This window comes from Lycium barbarum, chromosome 6 (genome assembly GCF_019175385.1).
Source record: "Lycium barbarum isolate Lr01 chromosome 6, ASM1917538v2, whole genome shotgun sequence".
Classification (NCBI taxonomy): domain Eukaryota; kingdom Viridiplantae; phylum Streptophyta; class Magnoliopsida; order Solanales; family Solanaceae; genus Lycium; species Lycium barbarum.
Window position 1 is genome coordinate 58,910,053 of NC_083342.1, and position 9,661 is coordinate 58,919,713.

Below are 9,661 nucleotides of genomic sequence, written 5' to 3' on the forward strand. Positions count from 1 at the left end.
TGTTCATGTTCACATCTTGTACCCCGGCAAGGTGCAGGGCGGCTTAGCTGATCGGGCAGAGATCAGACGCTACGTATTAACGTGGTGGTTACATGTCGGTTATACTAATGCTCTCCCACATATATTTGTACTCATGTTACACACACACATATATATATGTGTGTGTGTGTGTGTGTATTTATGTTTATGTCAGATATTCATATTCATGACCAGGTTTCAGTTTCGGTTTCACTTTTATCATGTTATTTCATTTGCCATGTCTATTCATTCAGTTGATTTACATACTAGTACATTCAATGTGCTGACATCCCCTTTTCTATTGCCCGGGGGCCTGCATTTCACGATGGAGGTACAAATTTATAAGACGACACATCTGCTCGATTGGATTTTCTCGTAGCAGCTTGTTAGTGAGCCCCATCTCATTTGGGGTGTTATCCTTAATTATTTCCATGTCATGTTTAGCAAGTTAAGGTATGCTGGGGGCCACGTCCCAGCAAGTATGTTTTGTAGTTCAGATTCATGATATAGGTTTCATAGACTAGTCAGTCAGTTATGTCAAATACTCAGAGTTATGTAGCCATCTTTGGGTCTGTTTACGATATTTTCGCATTCACGTTTTACACAAGTATTTTATTAAATATTATGACCTCTTGGCACGACCCGGCTAGGGGCCATGACGGGTACCCGGGGCTAACCACCGAGCACCACTCATTCTACTACTCATCATGCTCATTAAACGTTCATTCAATAATTATATACACAAATCATAGAAAAACCACTTTTCATTTGGAAACATAATTACTCTTATATATATATATATATATATATATATATATATATATATATATATATATATATATATATATATATATATATATACATAAGCCCTTCGACCGTCAAAATAATAATATGTTTATACAATAGTAACATCATAAAACCATGCTACCCACACATGCGTATCTACGAGCCTCTACTAGAGTACTAGATATATTGACGGGACAAGACCCCGTCGTGCCCAAAATACATATACATATATATATATACACAAACGAATAAATCAAATAGCACCTCCGGAGTAATGGAGTACTTCTGTAAATCTGCTGATAACTCCTACGAGTCCAGATCACCACCCTGTCTACCTGTGGGCATGAACATAGCGTCCAAAGAAAACGGACGTCAGTACGAACATTGTACTGAGTATGTAAGACATGAACGAAATGAACATAATAGAAGAATCATAAGACATAGGATGAAGATATAACCTGCGTGAGTTTTATAGATGAAGATATATATATATATATATATATAATCATAGTACATGTATCATAGCGCATATATCATCGCATCATAATCATCATCGTTAACCCGCGTCCAGGTAACCATTATATGCCGCCCACTAGTGGTGATCATATCCGGCCTTCTAGGCTCTGGGTAAACAAGCAGCCCGTCTTAGCGGTGACATGCCCGGCCATTTAGGCATGGTGGAATCCTATGCAGCCCGCCTTAGCGGTGACATGCCCAGCCAATTAGGCACGGTGGAATCGTATCGTCATACAATTAATCATATACTTGTCATTATTACTCATCTCACAGGCATATCATAAACCTACATTATTGTACATCTCGTAGACATATCATGACTTATCATCATTATAAATTTATCATCAAAACATACTTTAGAACTTGAAGGCAACTATGGATATGTCGGGGTGACATAAGGTCGTGAACCCCCGATTATATTATAGAGTAATCATCAACATCATATCTCACCTTGAAGGAACTAACATTTTAAGGTGAGTGTACACAAGGAAAAGCACCAATGGAACCATACTTAGAATCATTAGCTTCATGGACACCTTACTTTACTCTAGGATTTTTTATACTTAAACTCATCATCATCATTATCATGCCCGTGGCATATCTCTTCGCTTAACTCAGATGGCTACTCATAAGCATAGGCTCTTAGTTTTTACAGAATGTAGGAAATTCGTGGAGAAGGAGAAAATATCATATCATAAGAGTCATGCCTTAGAAAGAAGGGACTAGCCTTACATACCTCTTTCATTTAACAGTTTTATCGCTTGATCGTTCTACTTCGATGCTCGCGTTTCTACTTTCAAGAGGATTCGCATCAACATTAGTTAATTGATTATAAGAACGTGTTACTATTTCTAGAGAAAATTAGGTAGCATTTCCTTTGTTTATACAACTTTCCTCATTTTTACATATCAACTCCAACAGCCATCACAACATTCAAAATATTATACACAAAAATCATCATTCATCTACGTTATCCACATTTCACAAGTTCTCTCACATATAATAGTTATCCCATGTTATAAATGTCACTTATATCATACTTATACTCACAACATATCAATATTCATAATTCACTCCAAACTACTACTCCACAATGACACTAATCCCACATTCATGACCCAATTTCTACACCCTTCTACAATCCAAGTGTTTTAACTTTTCAATATCTTAAATAACATTGAATAATCATAAAACTCACCTTAGATAATGGAGGAATAAGCCTTGAGTGGAAATTCTCTTCTTGCACCAAAACCCTAGCTCACTTCCCTTGGGATTTCTTGGCTTAGATGAACTTTGATATGTTTCATACACTTGATTTTGTGGGTTTGATGAAGTTAATCATAGATTTCTCTTGGGTTCTTGTGGGTGAAGAGTGGAGAGGATTCTAGAGTGTTCTTGAAGTGTGGAGAGTGGAAATGAAATGAATTAAATGAGAGAGCGGGTCCTTATATCGTTTTAACATCTGACCCGACATGAACATACGGACCAACATACGGTCCGTATATTTTATACTGACCGTATGTTTGGTCCAGTGAAGGCCCTCATTCTGGGCAGAACATACGGTTGGACATACGGTCCGTATGTTTTATACGGCTAGTATGTTTGGCCGTATAATGCCCAGCTCTCCAAAGTTCGTTCTCGTCGACTCGTTTGATCTCCAATCCTTACAGAACCTTCTTGACACTTGTTTAATATTTCATTAGCAATCTAAACATCCCTATAACTCATCCTCAAGGCCTTACCAAACAATTCTTAACGCAATAATTTATGAAACCTTTCCTAAACCCCACTTATACTCCACTTATCCTTATCAATCCTTATTTCATCAATTCATATAACCTCAAAATCTTAATGCATGCATTCTAAGACCACTAAATATCCATCTTATTGTCTTAAGAACTTCCTGTTACCCTTAAGCTAGCATTGGTTCATTCACTACACAACGACATGAAATTTACAAGGTGTAACACTCTTCCCCCCTTTTTGAACATTTGTCCTCGAATGTTAAGCACTCGGGAATTCTACAAAAACTTCGCCAGAGTTTTCCCTGTAATATGGAACTAACATCCTATCACAACAACCCCTAATAACATCACCTCACAGGGCCACAACACAATAGCACTAAAATTTGGTCACACAGGACCCATATATATTTAAAAAGAAAGCATACTTACCTCATACTCTTGGTGTTTCATCTTAGATCTCTAGGGGTTCAAACAAGTACGGGTATGTGGATTTCATTTTATCTTCCGCCTCCCAAGTCATTTACTCTCGGTTGTTATTTCTCCACAAGACTTTGACTGAAGCTACTTCCTTATTTCGAAGTCTCCGTACTTGCCCGTCTAATATGGCAATGGGCACTTCTTCATAGGCTAGCTTTTCTGTCACTTGAACATCATCTATTGGAATAATTCTCGTAGGATCTCCCACACACTTGCCGAGCATTCAGACATGGAAAACTAGATGGACCAATTCAAGTTCTGAAGGCAAGTCCAATTCGTAAGCTACATGACCCACCTTGCGGATAATTTTATAGGGTACAATATATCGAGGACTTAATTTACCTTTCTTGCCGAATCTCATTACACCTTTCATTGGCGACACCTTTAAGAATACCCAATCATCAATTTTAAATTCTAAGTTTCGTCGGCGGTTGTCCGCATAAGATTTTTGGCGACTTTGGGCTATCAACAATCGATCTCGGATCACCTTGACTTTCTCTACTACTTGTTGAATCAACTCAAGGCCTATTAGGTGTACTTCTCCTATTTCAAACCATCCAGTTGGGGATCTACACTTCCTTCCATATAAAGCTTCATATGGAGCCATTTGGATACTGGAATGGTAGTTGTTGTTGTATGCAAACTCAATAAGGGGTAGGTGATCATCCCAACTACCACCGAAATCTAATACACATGCCCGTAGAATATCTTCCAAGGTCTGAATAGTACGTTCGGCTTGTCCATCAGTCTGCGGATGAAATGTCGTGCTAAACTTTACTTGAGTACCTAGACCTTCTTGGAAGGATTTCCAGAACTTGGCTGTAAATTGCACTCCTCTATCTGTGATAATGGATATTGGAATACCATGGAGTCATACAATTTCCTTGAGATACAACCTTGCATAATCTTGTGCCGAGTATGTGGTTCTGACTGGAATAAAATGAGCCGCTTTCGTGAGTCTGTCCACGATCACCCATATGGAATCATACTTGCCTTGGGAACGAGGTAACCCCACAATAAAATCCATGTTGATCACTTCCCATTTCCAAGTAAGGATTTCCATTGCTTGCAATAATCCTCCTTGCTTTTGATGTTCGCTTTTCACTTGCTGGAAATTTAGACATTAAGCTACAAATTCCGCTATGTCTCTCTTCATGCCATCCCACCAATATTGTCACGACCCAACCCCGTAGGCCGTGACTAGTGCCTGAGTTGGACACTCATATTATCTATTAACTGTAGTCATTTGCAATTAGCATGTCATGATCTCATTTGTACATAAAAAAAAAATAGGACATTATTTTTAAGCTGTCAAGTTTTGTTTGTCTTAGGCACCTGTCTCCTGAGGAGTTGCACTTTTTAAACAACAACATATATATATATATATATTCCTACGCAAGCCGACAAGGCTGCCACGATATACAAAATAACAAACATACATACATATGCAAGCCGACAAGGCCGCCACGATATACAAAATAACAAACATACATACATATGCAAGCCGACAAGGCTGCCATTATGAATGGGTACGCCCCAAACATAAGTCATAGACGTAAAACGCATCAACAACTACAAACAGACCCACACCGATGTCCACAGACCTCTAAGAGTAATGACTGTATCATATGGCGGGACAGGGCCCCGCCGTACCCGAATAAACACTTATATATACAACAAAGGAAGTTATACCACAAGCTAGGCTCCGGAACAAAGGAGCAGTCCAAAATAGCTGAATAGGTATCCTAAGCCGACGGATCTCCAAAACGAGCGTCTGTACCTGTGGGCATGAACGCAGCCCCCCGAAGAAAGGGGGTCAGTACGGAATATGTACTGAGCATGTAAAACTTGAAACATAATAATAGACTTATATTGAGACAAGGTATGTAGGACTCAATGCAACAACCAGAATTTTCATAAAACTTGCCTTTGAACATATTCCATCTATATAATTCTCATATCAATGTCATTATAGAGTTTTGTAATCAAAGCTGCATAATCATTCTGTATATAACATATATATCGTGTCCCGGCCCTTTAATGAGGGACTCGGTAATTATAATCATAGAATCATAAACATAAACATGTACGTGTCCCGGCCCTTTAATGAGGGACTCGGTAATAAGGAATATATGCCCTCCTGGCCGCCATCTCCATATCATAATATCATCACATTATCATATCATCATATCATCATATATATATATAACGTGTCCCGGCCCTTTAATGAGGGACTCGGTGAATAATGTAGTAAACATGCGCATGAAAACGTGTCCTGGCCCGGGACTCAGTGAAGGATATAGCGGTAAGCACGAGCAGAATAATGAGCAACCACATATATGCAATTCATCATTTTAGACTCAATGGATAAGCAACTAACCAGCTCTAAAGTGTCAAAATAATATTCATATTCAGTTCATTTTAAGTCTCATAACAAACTATTACAAGAAACGTTTCAGATTTCATGTACATGTATCACTTTAACATGATGTTGCTTTTAAAAGTCAAGTATGTCTCTAGTTGTGCAATTCTTTAAGAATAGGAACTTTCATGCATTATTCATTAGTCACTCATATTGTAGGTACATGACAACAACCTTAATAAAATATAGAATCATAAGTCATACATGGAACTAGAGAATAGAATTTACCCCAAGGTTCATATCGTTTCATACTTACGTCTAGGACATGCCAAAAGAAAGAAGGAATAGGCTTTACATACCTTTAGCGTTTAGTCGTATTATAACTTGTACTTGCTGCCCAAAAACACTTATCCTATATCAAGATATCAAGAGCTACAATTAGTCTACGAGGGAATTCAATACGTACTTTAACGTCAACAATCCCTTTCAAACATTTAGACGACGTTTCGTTCGCATTCAAATCAACTACATACAACCACCCCAACATCAATAATCATATGTTCAATACCAATCCGGACAGCCCACATAACATTCCAAATAGCCCACATTCACAACATTCCATAACGATTCACATACGGCTACTACATTCTCAAGTTACTCCTAATAATCCGTAGCCTTAACGTTTTCGTGTAACAACTTTACAACAACCCAAACAACGTAAATACAATATATATTCTTAACTATCATTAGTATTTCCAATTTAAAGAATACAACATGTCCAAAACAGTTCCTAACCACAACACGTCCAAAACAGTCCCTAATCAACAACACGCCTAAAACAGTCCCTAACCAACAACATAAAGGTGCCCGGAATTCTTGCAAACGTTTACGAACATACCAAGCAAACCACATATGATTCTTACACATTATTTCATGTCTTCATTTCATATAATTTCAGTAAAATACGACCAGCAGTCACACGATAAATATATCACCAAATTCGTACGCAAACAACTACCTTGTCGACACAAAAACCTTACAACGACAACAACATGTTTAATGACATTACTTTCATGATTCTTGGAACTGTTTTAGCATCATTTCCATTCTTAAAACAGCCCACAATTCATATCAATTTCAACTTGAATCATTATGCTTCACTTCCACTAAACGTTCATAACAAGAATCAACACTCAACACATACAATTTCACCTCTAGCACTAAAACAGTCCACTGTTTTGGACTGCTTGTATGCTTCAACATAATTCATTTCTTTAGCACCTTAATTCACATATTTAACATGCATACAATACACCACAATGTCCATAACAACAAAAATCAAAATGTGGCACAAAACAGTCCATAATCTCCCCTAAAACAGTCCCTTTACACGGCTTTAACACTAGTCCAACAACTTCATGATTTTCATCCTTTTATCCAAAACTACAACACATTCAATCCATTTCCAATACATGTACAAGAAGATTAGACATGATTTCATTAGAGTCTTCAACCCATGGCTCACTTTAATTTTTAGAAAAACAGTCCAATATCCAACATGCCACATCACAAACAAACTTCTACAACCTTTGTTCATATACTTATGTTGATACATATTCAATTCATCAACAATACAAGCAAAATGAAATCAACCATGACTTCACCAATACTAATGGCTAACTCTCTACTTCAACTACAACAACAATCCAACAACAATCATGCATGAACTATACATTCAAATCGTCATGAAACACAAGAACAATAAGCATTCTTACCTTACAATCTTGTTCTTCACTTTGGACGAATTTTCAACACTATTGAGGTGCTTCACTTCTTGGTTTCGTTTCAACAACTACTACATATTCTTGTACACTAAATGAGGAGTTGATTTGAGGAAGAAAACTGATATTTTTGAAACAAATTTGGACCTCACTTTAGACTAACTCTAGGTCAAGAGTTTCCTTTTCTCTCTCTATGTGTTCTTAACTTGTAAGTGTTGAAATGGTGTAGTGAGTTGTGGAGTAAATCTGATTTTTCATTATGTGTATTCCCTACAAGACTTGGACATGTGTACCACACTAATCTTGGGTCAATAACCTTTGACCATGGCACTAATCTAGGCTACACATGGAAAACAATATGGGCAGATTTTTTTTTGGTTCCCAATCCCACTAATGGTTAGTTTAATCCCACTTTTCATTAATATATCAATGCCAAACGAAATTGTAGTTGAATTATGACTTGAAACGAAACCGGAAGTTAAAATCTCTACTCCGTATCTTAAAATAGTCTTGTCTTTAACTTGTCACGTTTAGTTTAAAACGTCCCAATATATGAAAATATGGGATATAACAAATATAGCGACTTGAGATCATGATACATCTTTGTTGCACCAGGGTGAATCGAATACCGAGAATAATGAGCTTCCTCTAGAATTTGACGGCATAATTCTGCAACGTTCAGAACACATAGCCTGCCTCGGTATCTAAGAATTCCATCCATGGAAATTTCAAATGGAGACTTCTCTTTTTCATGAAATGTGTCTCTGTAATGGCTCAAATGAGGATCTTCATACTGACGCTTTTTCACTTCCATATTTAGGGGCGAAACTGTGGGATCATTAATACCGATTCCTGCACTTCCTGAATCAATTAAACGTACTCCATGATTAGCTAGTTGGTGGAGCTCATGAATTAATTCTTTCTTTTCCAGAGGAACTTCACATAAGCTTCCCATTGATCGACGGCTAAGCGCATCAGCTAATACATTTGCCTTTCTGGGGTGGTATAAAATGCTCACATCATAATCTTTCAATAATTCTAACCACCGCCTCTGCCGCATATTTAACTCCTTCTGTTTGAAAATGTATTGAAGACTCTTGTGATCTGTGTAGATATCGGCATGCACACCATACAAGTAATGTCTCCACATATTTAATGCATGAATCACTGCAGCCAATTCGAGATCATGAGTTGGGTAGTTCTTTTCATGTTTCCGCAGTTGTCTCGAAGCATAAGCAATGACTTTACCGTGCTGCATTAACACACATCCTAACCCAACACCGGAAGCATCACAGTACACAACATAGCAATCTGACCCTTCTGGGAGCTGTAAGATCAGAGCTGAAGTTAATCTGTCCTTCAACTCTTAGAAGCTACGTTCACAAGCATCACTCCACTGAAACTTAGCTGACTTTTGGGTTAGCTTCGTCAACGAGGCTGAAATAGAGGAAAATCCCTCTACGAACCTTCTATAGTACCCTGCCAGTCCCAGAAAACTACGAACTTCTGTAGGCGTCGTAGGCCTTGGCCAAGTCTTCACAACTTCAATTTTCTGAGTATCAACTCGAATGCCATCATCTGAAATAACATGACCCAGAAATGTCATAGAATTCAGCCAAAACTCGCACTTTGAAAATTGTGCATACAATTCTCGGGTTCGAAGAATTCCAAGAACAATGCGTAAATGATCGGCATGTTCTGATTCTGTACGAGAGTATACTAGAATATCATCAATGAATACTATTACAAATAAATTCAAGAGTGGCCTGAATACGTTATTCATCAAATTCATGAACACTGCTGGAGCATTAGTTAACCCAAATGACATCACCCGGAATTCATAATGGCCATATCTCGTTCGGAAAGCTATTTTGGGAATATCTTCCTCCTTAACTCTCACTTGGTGATAACCTGACCTCGAGTCTATTTTGGAAAACCACTTGCCACCTTGTAGTTGATCAAACGAATCATCAATC